The sequence below is a fragment of the Callithrix jacchus genome, chromosome 18 (genome assembly GCF_049354715.1).
Source record: "Callithrix jacchus isolate 240 chromosome 18, calJac240_pri, whole genome shotgun sequence".
In the NCBI taxonomy this organism is placed as follows: Eukaryota; Metazoa; Chordata; class Mammalia; order Primates; family Cebidae; genus Callithrix; species Callithrix jacchus.
Window position 1 is genome coordinate 22,877,125 of NC_133519.1, and position 15,258 is coordinate 22,892,382.

Consider the following 15,258-nt stretch of genomic DNA (forward strand, 5'->3'; position numbering starts at 1 on the left):
ACATTTTAAGATCTGTAAATGCCAACATCTTTTCTGCCTTAGGGACATAAATCTATATCGAGATCCAGAGCCAAAATAAGTAGGAATTTAAATCGAATGGGCTTGCACACCTAATGACCCCCTTCAAGGGTAGAAATATTTAATGATAGCTTAGTTTGTGGAAACCCCAGCGACCAGGTTCCAAACAGTCTCAGCTGGGAAACCCAAGTCTTTTTTGTTTGGAAATTCTCGATGATAGGTTTTCAAAGCAGCTGATAAAACAGTTAATTATAGTGAGGTGTTTGGCTTCTCTGTAACATACACTTTCACCTGGTCTATGATTGGAGCTTCTTGTCATGTACTCTGAGCAAGGCCAGCTAATGCTACTGTACATTTTTTTTCCCTTTTGGAGAGCGGTTTCTTAAATTACCGCATAAGTAGAACTTCAGATAAAAACACGATGTCTAGCGTGAGAGCGTTCAATAGAGCCCCTCTGACCTCCTCTACCACTTCTCTTTCTCTGACTCATTTCACTTTAGTTATGCTGTCCTTGTACAGCCTGGCACAACCTCAGCACAAACCCACTAGATTTTCCTACTGCTCAGTAGCTCTCAAATTTTAGTGAACACCAGAATCCTCCAGTGAAGGATTGCTGGGCCTTCCGGAGTTTCAGAGGGGGCCTGAAAATGTGTATTTCCAACAGGTTCCCAGATTATGTTAAAGCTGCTTATCTTGATGGGGAATCACATTCTGAGAACTATTACTCTAGCAATTCCTTCTGCCTGAAGCTCCTTCTCCATATATCTGCTTGACTCACTCCTTCACCTCCTTCAAGCCTTTCTTACATGTTATCATCTCAGTGAAGCCCAGCTTAACCACCCTATTTTATATAGCCACCTAATATCTCGAACTCCTGGTGCTTTGGATCACCCTACCCTACTGTAGTATTTTTTTTTCTATTGAACTCATAACCTTCTAACATTCTGTATAATTTATTTATGATATTTAGTGGTAGTCTCTCCCACTAGCATATAGGCTCCTCACCTTTTAATTTGTCCAGTGATGCATCCCTAGCACTTAAGAGTTGTGCCTGGCACATAGTAGGTGCTCAATGAATATTTTTTGCATGCATAATTCAATGCTTAATGCTTCTGTAAATTACAAGGGCAAAAATTCTAATTTCTTCACAGGCTTCAAAGGAGACTTTTTTCTTGCCTGTGTTCCTATTTTCACACAAATTTCTTTATATAAAATGTCTCCTCTCAATTGCTTCACCTTAAATCTATCTATCCTTTAAGTCAGATCATTCTCTTTTAATTCCTTTATTCTTCAATGGTAGTTCAGCTGCTTCTGACCATTCTCGTTGGTTCCCTGGGAATCATTTTGGGATCCCTGCTTATAAAGCCTCTGAGCACAGAGATCATGTTCTGAATAAATGGTCAAATAGTAGGATCTGAATAAATGCATGTTGGGTAATTGAACATTCTTTTCATAGTAATATCAAGAGTGTTTCATATAAGAATAGCTATTATATTCACTAAATAAAAATTGATAATTTGCAAGTTCCTTTCACATTAAATTCTTTTCACCTTCATAAGAACTGTTTAGGTGAGGTGGCAAAGGAATTATGTTCATATTATTTCTGGGGTAAATAAATTTAGGTTAATTTAGATAACAGCCACTTCATCAAGATTAAATGACAAAGTCATGGAATTTTCTGGCACAAAGCTGGAACTCGAGATAGGTTAGTTTCCCTTCTCTAAGAGATCTTAGAAAAGCCTGTTAGATAAATGCGTATGTATTGTGTGTGTTCCTACAATGTCCAAAGAGCTTATGACAAATCTTCAGTTCTGTGTCTCTGAATCTGAAGCTACAATTCTGTGAAATATTGTTTAGTCTCATTTACTAACAAAGTTAACAGATTTAGAAAAGTTAAGTACCTTGCACAAAGTCACCCAAGCAAGTGATGGAGTCAGAATTTGAACTCGGCTCCAAAATCACGATTTTTTCACTTCTGCAGTGCACAGTGCCTCCTTGATGGCATGGAACTCATATCCTTTGATTCATAGTCTGAGGCTCTTCTGTGTATACCAGCCAGTAATTGTTATGCTAACCTTGTGCTAATTGCCTGAAAAATATTAATGTTGATTCTCTTGATTCTGCTACAGGGCAGCGAGTCAATAGATCCTGCCAGATACTTTTTTCTCCTTTGGGTTTTACATACACAGAATCATAAAAAGCTAGAGCTGAAAAGGACGTCAGAAGTCATTAGTCCTACCCTTTTGTTTCAAGAATCAGAAAAATAAGGTCCATAAAGTATAAAAGATTTGCTTAAAATGAAAGCTACGGACGGGAGAAACCAAGGTATGATTTGCTCTCTGTGCAAACTTTATTTCATGGAGTGCCTTTGTGCAGCTTTTGAGTCAAGCTGGACATCAAGGTTTGGGGTTATATGTAAAGCTGCTGGGCAATGCTGGTGTTGTCAGGTAGCAACGGAAGCCTGGCCCCTCCTCCTTTGGTGGCTGCGGCTGCTGCTCCTCCAGTCTCCTATTGTAATCACTGTGTGATGGTGCATTGAGCCATATCTGCATCATAGGACAGTACTGACGCCTGGAGAAATTATGAATAGAAGCAGCCAAGACACACGCATTTGATGCAGCACCCAGAGGCCCAAGCTCAGAGGGACAGAAGGTAACAAGGGACAGACCAAACACTGAGAATCTGAGCAGCTCCGTCTGCAGTAAGAGGCTGATGTACCATTGGTGTGTGCAAGATGTGAGACCACCGGCGTCCTCCTTCCCATTTGCTACAAGTGGACAGGGCCATGGAATCTGGTCCATGTGGACCACAGTGCTTGGGACATTCCTATTAAGCAGATCATACGACACTGACTGTGCTAGAGGCTGATGTTTGACCTAAACCTTTGTAAAGACGTTGAAACGGAGGTAGTGGGGCCCCTTTCAGACCAAGTCTTGGTGTTAGGAACAGGGCAAATGCCTAATTTGCCAAAAAATCTGGCCCTTCTGCCTACTCATGTTTAAAATCCTGGAAAGGCTTCTGGCAAATTCCTTGAATGGTTCTCTACCTGATTCTGACTTTAATATTCAGTGTAATCTTGGGAGCAGTTTTAAAAGCAGTACTTGCTTCACTCCCACCATCTCATCAACGCTTCTGTGTAACCTTGATCACTTCAATTAAATGGGGTTAAAAGCAGCTGCTGCTCTTCACTGTAATGTATCAATATTTCAATTTGGAGCTTTGGGTCTTGTCAGACATCACCAGTACACAGAGTAGAAGCTCAATAAATATTTGTTAAATAACTTTGAAAGCGATTTCCTTATTTGAAATGAAAGCTGATCAAAAGTATGAATTTTTTTTTCTTTTTTTGAGACAGGGTCTCACTTAAAGGCTGAATTGCAGTGGCATGATCTTGGCTCACTACAACCTCTGCCTCCCGGGCTCAAGCCAACCTCCTGCCTCAGTGTCCCAGGTAGCTGGGACCAGCCCCCCACCTTTTTGTATGTAGAGTTGGGATGGGGTGTTACCATGTTGCCCAGGCTGGTCTCAAACTCCTGAGCCCAAGTGATCTGCCTCCCAAAGCGCTGAACCTTTTTTTTTTTTTTTTGAGACAGAGTTTTGCTCTTGTTGCCCAGGCTGGAGTGAAATGGTGCGATCACGGCTCACTGCAAACTCCACCTCCCAGGTGCATGCGATTCTCATGCCTCAGCCTCCCAAGTAGCTGGGATTACAGGTGCCTGCCACCACACCAGGCTAATTTTTGTATTTTTTGTAGAGACGGGGTTTCTCCATGTTGATCAGTTTGGTCTCGAACTCCCAACCTCAGATGATCTGTGTGCCTTGGCTTCCCAAAGTGCTGGGATTACAGGCATGAGCCACTGTGCCCACCCCCCCACCTTTTTTTTAATCCTGTGAAAGGAAAATAAATTTTGGGACTCCAAAATCACTAAGCCAAAGGGAAAAAGACAAGCTGGGAACTACTTAGAGCAAACTTGCCTCCCATTCTATTTCTAAAAAAGATAGCTACTGGCCGGGCGTGGTGGCTCACGCCTGTAATCCCAGCACTTTGGGAGGCCGAGGCGGGTGGATCACGAGGTCAAGAGATCGAGACCATCCTGGTCAACATGGTGAAACCCCGTCTCTACTAAAAATACAAAAAATTAGCTGGGCATGGTGGCGCGTCCCTGTAATCCCAGCTACTCAGGAGACTGAGGCAGGAGATTTGCCTGAACCCAGGAGGCGGAGGTTGCGGTGAGCCGAGATCGTGCCATTGCACTCCAGCCTGGGTAACAAGAGCGAAACTCCATCTCAAAAAAAAAAAAAAAAAAAAAAGATAGCTATTAAGACTTAAAAAAAGCTACATACCTTCCTTACAATTTGTTCACAAGGAAATTCCTTGTAGACAAAGAGCAGATAGAACTCAAAGCCATCCCTCTACTCATGTGAGACAAATGCATATCTGATTGCTTTCTTTGCCCTACTGTTTCACTAAACCAGACTAAGACATAAGTGACTATTCCTGTAAATCACGTATTCAGTGAAATGCTAATCAGAAACTCAAAAAGAATGCAACCATTTGTCTTTTATCTGCCTATGACCTGGAGGCCTCCACCCTGCTTCAAGTTGTTCCGCTTTTCCAGACCAAACCAATATTCATCTTACATGTGTTGATTGATGTCTCATGTTCCCTAAAATGTATAAAACCAAGCTGTGTCCCGACCACTTTGGGCACATGTCAGGACCTCCTGAGTCTGTGTCATGGGTGTGTCCTTTTGATTGAGACTTATCTCAGATACTCTCAGTTGACAGTCCTTTAAAACTTCATTTCTTGGCTGGGCACAGTGGTTCACGCCTGTAATCCCAGCACTATGGGAGGCCGAGGCAGGAGTATTGATTGAGCTCAAGAGTTTGAGACCGGGCTGGAGAACACGGCAAAACCCTGTCTGTACAAAAGAAATACAAAAATTAGCCGGATGTGATGGTGCATGCTTATAGTCCCAGCTACTTGGGAGGTTGAGGTGGGAGGGTCACTTGAGCTCAGGAGGTTGAGGCTGCAGTGAGCCATAGCACTGCCTGGGCAACAGAGCAAGATCCTGTCTCAAGAAAAAAAAAAAAGGTTGGTTTCTTGTGCTCACTTTGCTCAGTGCTGAGCATGTAATAGTCAGCACGTATTTGATGGCTAAATGAATAAATTACAGGAACAGAGGAAGTAGGCATGATTTACAGCCCTGTTCTTATGGGTTTGTATTCCCACGCTGTGTTCTCCCTCTCCACCTCGGGAGCTCAAACCATTACACGCATATTCAACACACACCCTCTGCTATCCACCCCAGGCCCTGGCACCAGTGAGGGCCACCTGAGTACTTTTTCTGTGTGGATTCACTCAGGAATAGAACTCTGCCAAATAATTACTTTCCAGGAAACATACGACTCTGTTCTGTTTCTGTAATGCAGCCAACAAGACTGATGTGCCAGCAAGCTACGTGCAAAGATGGATCTCACTCGTTCATGCCACTGTATCAGAAAACTCTACCATCGGGCTGTTTGCCCATTAATTAAATTGCCTGGTGAGCATGGAAGGATGGAGAAAGGATCGGGACAAGCTGTTTATTCCTATGTTTAAGTGAATTTTTATTAAACTTTGAAAGGGAATTGTGATTTTTTTTTTTCTTCCCTGAGTTGAAACCATTTTATGAGCACATACAGGAAAATAATGTGATTATGTGATTTCCTTTTTCTATTGAATTATTTGTACTGCTATTTGTTGTTTGGTTATCTTCATTAAACAATGACCTTCCTGCAAAATAAAAGCTGGGTCCTATTTCAGCATGATAAGAGGAAAGAGCACTGACCAAAGAATCAGAGAACCTACCCCTTCGGAGCCATCTGAGGTTTAAACATTGATTCAACCTTCCCAAGCCAAGGTGTCTGTTCTGAAGCAGGTGATCACCGTGGCTGCCCTGCCTACATCCTTCTGAGAAATAGTACTCCAGAATGCCCCTTCAAAACTGGTACGCATGCATTGTAGTATTTTTCAAAATGTTAAGAATGCAACCCTTTGTTTCTTTTTAAAGAAACTGCAGAGATTGGTAATGACCGTTTTATTATAAGAGGGACCAGAAACCAGGTCAACCACCTAAGAGAGAAGGCAGGCAGGAAAAATGGCGATGGGAAGGGACAAAGGCACTAGACTGCCCCCAAGTGGCGACTTGGGCATGATGTCTTGAAAGGAGTGGGAGGGATGACCCCTCTAGGGTGACTGTAATGAACAAAGGAAACAATCTAAGAAGAGGTCATACTCATTTCTCATAAGAGCATTTAAATACCATCGGAAAAAGCAGACAATAATAACATATTTCACGCAAATTGTGCTCCAACTCACTGGCTTCCCTTTTAAGGCCTGCCACTTTATAATCAATTCGCTGCTCCAGTGAACACAATGAAGTGTTCAGACTCCATTAAGAAATCTCAAAGAAAACAAACCTTGGGCCTTTCGAGTTAGCAGGACAGCTCTTTAAATGCTTCTCACAAGCTGTCATTTGTGCGTTCAGAAAACCATTAGGACTTCCTCCTTTGGAAATACGTGTGATTCTTCAGCTTCTCATTTGAAACATGAATATTTTCTTACTGTGACCCTTATCCTCAAGAACCAATTTCCTATGCTTCACCAGACAATGCAATGAGTTTCCGAGATGCTGGGATGTGAAGTGGCTTGGTAACAGTGAAGCGGCGTATCTGATGGGAGGAAAACAGGAGTTAGGAGTTGGCAAAGTGGGTAGCATATATATCCTGAATACTTAGAAATGCGGTAGGGTATACCAGGCTTTGGGAGAGCCTTGTGGCTGAGAAGGGTGCTTGCCAATCGTGATGAAGATACCCGGAGACCAGATGGATTTACAGTGGAAAACATCTCCTCTTCCCTCCTAACGCTGTCAAGAAATGGGACTTGGGCAGACCTCTGGAGAGGCATCATGAAGTGGCTGGCAGAATCATGCAAACTCAGCGCAATGTCTTAGATTTGACCCCCAGTTCTATCTCTAGCTGCATGAGCTGGGAAGCCAGAGAGCGGTGTCTTCAGTAGCCCCAAGAGCAAAATCCCAGGTAATTCCTATCAGATTCCACAATCTCCTATTTAGCAAGACTAATATCCCTCTTTTTACTCAACAAACCTGGTTTGACTAAGTTCATGAATTGGATGTGCCTTCTCGGTTCTCCCTGTAAAGGAAAACGTACATATGGGTAGCTGTGAAGAGTGTGGGCTCTGGAACCAGACTCCCAGAGTTCAAATGCCAGCCCCACCACTTAGTAGGCAGCCACTTACTGTCGCAGTTTCTTCATCTGCAAACTGAGAATAACAATAATTTCTAGCCCAGGAGGTTGTTGTGAGGATTTAATGCAATAATACATACATGTGTACATACATATACACACACACATACGTACTTCTTAACACACTACCTGGCACAGAGTAATACTGAATAAATTGTAGCTATAGTATAATAATAATTTTTATCTTGATATTTGAAACGATATGATTCCTGGTCAAGTGGAGGAAAATTGGGATGTCAAAGATATCCTTTATATAAATATTTAAGTCGAAAGTTCTTTCATAGAGTATTGGACCTTCATATCTTCCTTTAAAAAAATGAAATTAGTTGCATTTATTTTTTGAATACCTCCTAGGTTCAAGCAATTATCTGCCTCAGCCTCCCCAGTGGCTGGAGTTACAGGCGCCCGTCACCATGCCTGGCTAATTTTTTGTATTTTTAGTAGAGATGGGGTTTCATTATTTTGGCCAGGCTGGTCTTGAACTCCTGACCTCATGATGCCCCCACCTCGGCCTCCCAAAGTGCTGGGATTACAGGCATGAGCCACTGCAGCCGGCCTCTTACTTACAGTTTTACAAGCAGCATTTTTTCACTCAACAATGTTGTGTGAACATTGTGAAATTCGTTCTTTGAAAACATGATGTTGAATTTCTGCACACATTCTACTGATGAATATGTAATCGTTTAACCAATGCTGTATTATTGAATGCTTAGATTGTTTCCAGTATTTTCCTATTATAAATTATAATGCGTATTTCTTCATCTCAGTAGAGAAAGTTATGAACCTTTTATGACTTTTGGTTCATGTTGCCAGATTTCCCACTAGAGTAATGGTACCAATTTACATTCCTCTAGTAGTATTTGAGTATTGAGTATTGACATTTTTGAATGTCGATTTCTCCGAATATTATAAAAATGTTTAGCCTGGGCAACATAGAAAGACCTTGTCTCTACAAAATTGTTTTTCAAAATTAGCTGGGCATGGTGATGCACCTGTAGTCCTAGCTACGCAGGAGGCTGAGGGTGGGAGAGGACTGCTTGAGCCGGAGAGTTTGAGGCTTCAGTGAGTCATGATTGCACCACTACACTTCAGCCTGGGTAATAGAGCAAGGCTCTCTCTTAAAAAAAAAAACAAAAACTCGGGCTTGTAATCCCAGCATTTAGGGAGGGTGAGGCAGGCAGCTGGCTTGAGCCCACAAGTTAGAGACCAGCCTGGGCAGCATGGCAAAACCCTATCTCTACAAAAAATACAAAACTTAGCCAGGCATGGTGATATGGGTCTTTAGACCCAGGTAGTTGGAAGGCTGAGGTGGGAGGTTCCATTGAGCACAGGAGGTCAAGGCTGTAATAAGCAGAGATCGTTCCACTGCACTCCAGCCTAGCCAAAAAATGGAGACACTGCTTTTTTTTAAAAAAAGAATCAAGACTTTAGGCTTCTGGTGGATATGAGATTCCAGCAGCAAAACATGGGCGATGAGTAGAGAAAGTGGCTCTTTGGTTAAACCCTGCCCTCCTGCTATTGCTACATGGCGTTTCCTTACAGTACAGAGTCAAAAGGGAATTTCTGGGATTGCTTTGTCTCTCGGCTTGTTAGGAGTGCAGCAAATGGGACCCCACAACTCTGTAAGAAGCAGGCTCTCTGGTAGGGAGTGGTCAGGACTGCCAATCAGGAAACCCGAGTTTCCTGCAAATGGGCAAAGGCATTTTAAGTAATATTGAAAAGTAGCCAAGAAATAATATTCCATTTAGTCAGATTGAGGTCACAGTTGCCAACGTATTAAGATCCACTATTATTAATGATTTTGCCTCAAATGAAAATGAGTTAGAAATCCCGCTCTTTGAGGGTAAGCTCTAAGTGGGGATTGAGCAATTGGGATTTAGGGTGCCTCACGCTTTAGGTAGCAAGGCCAGTTATTGGGAGATGGTCGTATTGACTTTGCCTTGAAGGGTTCTCTCTTTGCCTGAATATCAGATCATAGCCTTCTTAGAAAAGTGCTCAGTGACATTTTATTGATCAGCCTTCAAAAAGGAGCACAGCAGTGGGGAGGAGCAGGGGGGCCAGTCTCCCTCCATCCTCTGGGCTGGGCTGAAGCACTGACACATTCACAGGGTGATGGAGACTTGCCAAAACGCTCTGTTCACCTGGGAGGGTCCTCGTGTACCTGCCTACAATTCCGAAGATACTAAGTCTGACTGCCAGACTTAGTATCCAGACTTAGTTGACCAGACTTCTCCTGGTCAACTCCTCTCAACGTTCTTTTCTCCTCCCTCCCTGACATCCTCCCTCCCTGACATCCTCCCCTCAACACCTCCCCACTCCACCACCCCCATCTGACTTGCTGGGACACCTATTTCCTTATCTTATCTGAAAAAAAAATTATTATATTGTCAAAGAAATCAAGCTGTGTTCAGCTGCTGCACTGGAGGGGTAGCAGAAAAAGCCCTTTGTCCCCACACAGAAGGCACTTAGGAAAATCCCACCCCATTATCTTCCAGGTAATTTGTCCTTTAAGTACTTTTCTTTCATGGAGGAAATTCCAAGTGACAGTAAAAAGAGAAATAGTTCATTTGGAAGACACAATGTAACAGTATTTTCTTAGCGTATTAAATAAGGATCCTCTAATTGCGCTCTTTAAATCACACAAAAATGCTAGATATTAAAGTCACCTTTTACTTATGCTTTTTTTTAAAATATAAAGTCACCTTTTAAAAAGAAACTTTGCACATACCTCATTTTCCCTCAAATAGTCACCCTGTGATTCCTTTATGTTGTAGAAAAACCTGTTGTTTACAAAGTGCTTTTGTAGACATTTTCTCACCTGGGCATGATGTGTTAAGGCAGGCTAGAGCACAAATCTTAGCTCACTGTAGCCTCAAACTTGTGGGCTCAAGTGATCCTCCCACCTCAGCCTCCCGAGTAGCTGAGACTACAGGTACACACCAGCATGCCCAGCTAATTTTTTGTAGAGACAAGGTCTCTCTGTGTTACCCAGGCTGGTCTCAAATGATCCACCTGCCTTGGCCTCCCATAGTGCTGGGATTACAGGTGTGAGCCCCTCATTTTCGAAGTGAAGATGCTCCGAGAGGTTGGGTGAGTTGCCCAAGGACACGCAGCTTCCGGCAGCTCGGGCCAGCTTGCTCCTCGTTCTGTGCTTGTTCCCAGCTCCCTGCTATGTTTCATTGCTTAAAACAAAATGGAAAACAGCATATTGCCCTGGGCACTGTTTTTCGGCTAGGTTATACTTGGCTTAGCTTTGCACCTAGGCACCCTTTGAAATGTGATTCTGAGCTAGGAAAAAGGCTATTTTAATACATCCAAATGAGGCTTAGTTGAATTTTCCCTCGTATGTGCCTATGACTAAGAGAACATCATGTCTCAAGTAGCTGTTCCTTTAGTACTCTGGTGTTTGTTTTGCTTTTTGTTTTGCTAAAGTCATGAAGTGAGAATTAATTTCCCTTCTAAATACACTGGAAATGTATAGTAACCATTTAGCAAGGCTACGTTGATTAAAAATTATTTTTAAAAGATTAAAAGTATAGACAGCTTCCTGTAGGTTTTGAGTTAGACATAGCTACTATTCCCCAACGTAAAATACTGGAAAACAAAAGCGTGTTCCATAGAAAATATCAGAAGAGCAAAAAATTCTTCCTGCTTCTGTCATGGAAGTGAGACTGCCTCAGGGCTGGGGAGCTCCATACAAGCCACTGCCATGAACACAAACCCGGGAACTCAGAAACAAAGACGGTGCTCCTCTGCCACAGCACTCCAGTCCTCAACACACACCCCACAACAACCGCAGATGTGAAATCACCGAGACGTCTGTGTAGCAGTCATTAAAGAGGGCAACACTGGGCACCGTGGCTCACGCCTGTGGTCCCAGCACTTTGGGAGGCCAAAGTGGGCAGATCACTTGAGGTCAGGAGTTTGAGACCAGCCTGGCCAACATGGCGAAACCCCGTCTCTACTAAAAATACTAAAATTAGATGGGTGTGGTGGTGCACATCTGTAATCCCACCTTTTCAGGAGGCTGAGGCCGGAGACTCACTTGAACCTGGGAGGCAGAGTTTGCAGTGAGCCGTGATTGCGCCCCTGCACTCCAGCCTCAAAAAGAAAAGAAAAAAGAAAAGAGGACAACGATGTTTCCTAACAGGATTAGCCTCCTCATAGAGATATTTCCCATCTCCAAAGAGCTCTGAAGTGTTTTAAAACTGGGGGAAAGTTTGTGACCAATTCTGACAAAGTCGAAATCATGAATGATGCCATGCTTAGTAATTACGATTTGACCAGGTTATTTGTTAGGTTTTCCAAAGGCTAGAGTCCTGAACCACAGCATTAAATCAATGGAGTTTCCAGCAAATGAGGGGGAGAATTTTCTCCGGGTTCGGATTCACTTAGACGTCCTCGGGGTCACTGAGCACTAAACTGAGAGTCTGGGTCTCTTGTTTAATTCTTGAGGTCTTTAGAAAAAGGAAAATAATAATAATAAGCAGTTATGTGCCCACTACTATGTGGCAGCTGTAAAGAAAGCCAAGTGGATGAGTCATTGTCCCTTGAATACACCGTTGACATTCCTGCCCCCACACCTTTGCTCATGCCATTCTCCACACCAGATCCTGCATGCCCTTCCCGCTCTGGCCTACTGAGGAAAGCTACACACAAGCCTCATCCCTTCTCACTGAAAGTCTCCTCTTCCTTTCCCAGGTCAGCGCTGCCTCCCCTCTCTGAACTCCTGGAGCCCTTGCTCTCTACCTAACACATTTATAACTTGGCATGTCCTCTCCGGAACAGATCATTATTCTCTTATATCCTATCTTGGGAAACAGGCTGTAAATTCCATCAGTGCAGGCATATCTTTCATCCTTTCCTTTTTTTTTTAATGTCCCTGATAGCATGCCTCCTACCAAACTGGTTCTCAAAGAAATTCATTAATTGGTTCATGCCTTCATGTAACCAACTGCTGTCATTGTCATCTCTTGGTACCTAGAGGCAGGGCTATATATTAGTTTGGGTTGTTTCTCACCATCTCTAGGTTAAGGTCTCTGTGGGACTGTGGATTTGTGTTGTGACAGTGTGGATTTGAGAGCAAGGTCAGGGAGGAGAACCACAATGTGTACTTTATAACTCCATTTGAAGGTCTGCTCCCTTTTATCTGTGGCTGTTATCCCGACCAGTGGCAAGGACATAGCTAAGAATTATGACGATTCAGGAGGGTTGAGAGTCCTGGCTTAATGGAGTGCCATGCTCAGAAAGAAAATATGGCTTCGGACTGAGGAGGGGTCCCCCTTCTCTCCCACGCCACTGGAAAAGGCACCTGAGAAATTCAGGGCAGAGTCCCCTGTCCTGTTTCTTATCTATGGGGCTTGATTCACCTGCTTCAAGAGGGGAGGGAGGCAAATGGATCCTAGCTGCTGGCACTAAATGAGGCTCTTTCCTTAGAAGAGCTGACAAAGCAGTGAAAAGGGGAGTGGGGGAAGCAGAGACAGCAGAGTGTTATCTAGAAGAGTAAGTGAGGAGAAATACTTCAGCACAAAGGAGATCAGACTGGATATGAAAGTTATCTCGAGAGAGGGAGGGCCATTTTTGCAAGGGAGCTCTTGGAGACGGGATTCAATTGCATGGGAGAAAATATTAGGGAAAAATTTTACCTGACTCTATAGAAAGCTTTGCTGAGTTAAGGGGTAAAGTAATAGATTTCAATTCTGATGACCTAAGGCGTATGCGAAGATTAGGACTTCACAGGGAGACAGCAAGCGTCATAGTGAGGAGTGCAGGCGTGGAGTACAGGGAACTGGATTTAAATCTCAGCTGTGGGTTCCTGGCCAGCTTACCGTCTCTGAGACTCAGTTTCCTCAACTGTAAAACAGGAATGTCTACCACAGAGTACTGCTGAGAGGAGTAAGTGAGGTAATCAGACTGTCAGCGCAGTGAGCCCCTGGAGTGTAAAACATGGTAGTTCCATTCGTATGGAAGGGTAGGATATTTCTTGATCGTTTTTTAGGGAGTTCTGGCATGGGAGTGCCCTGGGGGTACCAAGGAGGGAGACAGACAGAAAGAAATTCCTCATGGAGGGAATGGCCAATGCATTTCTAGAAGCAATCATCTGATGTTGCATTTGAAATTCTTTCCTGCCCCAGGCTATAATAGCTCTGTCTGTTCTCATTAGTTATGTCATCTTCAGAAAAATCTGTTTCATGCAACTGCTCTGTGTTAGTGGCACCCTGCAACAGAAAGGAGAAAGGCTGTGTCTGTGCTCCAGTACCTCCAGAGGGAGGAAAGCACAAGCAGCAAGGATTGAGCAGGAAGGATGCATGAGAGGGAAACGATGTCTCCACAATGAACAGCAAAGGCAGGAGGCCTCAGAAGCGAACTGGATTTGGTAACATCCAGGTTACAATCACATAACTGAAACGGGAGAAGAAATCGGGAAATACCGTTCGTTGTTGAACGAATCATCCCGGAGCTGAGAGTTGGTAAGAAGGCTTTCTCAGGCCCTTTGCCTAATGGCAGTTAATCCCTTACTGAATAAGTTAGGTGACTCACCTGGAGTAGCTCTAGCACATTCTAATTAGTCTGTACCTGCCCAGTTTACAAGGCCAGTATCATTGAGTGTCAGCAGTCATTCCATGCACTCATACTTCTCCTCTATGTGGCAGGAGGGTTTCCCCAGGTCGCCAGCCTCAGGTCTAGGCAATGAGACAAATTTATAATATCACCACAATGAGTTGGCTCAAAATGGGGAAGGATTTCTAGGATGGCTCACAACTGCTGTTGTGTTGTGTCCAGGGCTGCAGCGACTCTTCCTTGACTGGCTGCTCCAGCACCTACCAATAAAATAATTCACAAAGGCCCTCAGATGACAAACCAGCCACTGTGGCCACTACCCTCACTATTGATTTTCCTCTGGGGAAGAGCCCTTGCACAGACAGGCTCCTTTGCCTGGGGCGGGGGCAGGGCCCACCCTCATATACAGGCAGGAGCAGGGCCTTGCTATCCTCAGGCTCTGACCACATCATGTGGTACTGTTGAGTCACTCTACTCTGCCTGTGATGTCATCTGGAAGGGAAGCTGCTCTGCCAAGTGCAGGAGTGGACTGCTGTCATTCATTCTTTCCTACCTCTTTCAATGAATCCAGTCCACCCTCACACGTGGTTTGAAAGCCTTTGCAGGCCTCTGTCCTAAGTTGTTTTTTTTTTTTTTTGAGTCAAAATCTCACCCTATCTCCCAGGCTGGAGTGCAGTGGTGCAATCTCAGCTCATTGCAACCTCTGCCTCCCGGGTTCAAACAATTCTTCTGCCTCAGCCTCCTGAGTAGCTGGGACTACAGGCGCATGCCAGCATGCCTAGCTAATTTTTGTATTTTTAGTAGAGACAGGGCATCACCATATTGGCCAGGCTGGCCTTGAACTCCTGACCTCGTGATCTGCTCGCCTCAGCCTCCCAAAGTGCTGGGATTACAGGCGTGAGCCAATACACCCAGCCTGTACTAAGTCTTTAGAGTCTCTCCAGACCATCTCCCACTTGCTCACGTTGCTACTCATTAGTCATCCTTAGCTTTCCCATCAGCAGCCTCTGCTTTCCTACTCATCCTCCTCCCTACTGATTCCACATGTCAGTCTTCACCTTAGGAACTCATTTCTCTGGCTTCAACTCCAGCACCTGTTTGGACAGGGTCCCAGCTTTCCTCCACCTCAAACATCTAGGACTGGACTAAAACCTTTAAAACCTCTAAGCCATGAAATATGCAAACTATACATTTTACATTATAAATTAGAAAATAAACTCCCCCAAACTAAATGATGACCCTTAAATGCTTTCTTAACTGTCAAAAGCTCCTCCTGCCCAAATATTTTGGAGGCCTGATTTGCTGATACTGAAAGCCCATGCTTACGCTGCCCACTGATGAGGGATGCGTTCTCCTCCCTTGCTCCGCATG

General features: G+C 43.9%; 1 long non-coding RNA gene across 3 annotated transcripts; it reads right to left on the reverse strand.

Moving 5' to 3' along the window:
* Window positions 1–4,080: 4,080 nt before the first annotated feature.
* LOC118149213 (uncharacterized) lies at window positions 4,081–14,294 on the reverse strand. 3 transcript variants are annotated; one of them, XR_004736535.3, is made up of 4 exons: window positions 13,867–14,294; window positions 7,167–7,212; window positions 6,481–6,732; window positions 4,081–4,940 (listed from the first exon to the last, which is right to left on the reverse strand). It is a non-coding gene; the product is annotated as an uncharacterized LOC118149213 (long non-coding RNA). The 3 variants fall into 3 exon arrangements; XR_013529214.1 differs by lacking the exon at window positions 4,081–4,940 and having other exon boundaries at window positions 4,973–6,732; window positions 13,867–14,009; window positions 14,087–14,294; XR_004736534.3 differs by lacking the exon at window positions 4,081–4,940 and having other exon boundaries at window positions 4,973–6,732.
* Window positions 14,295–15,258: the final 964 nt, after the last annotated feature.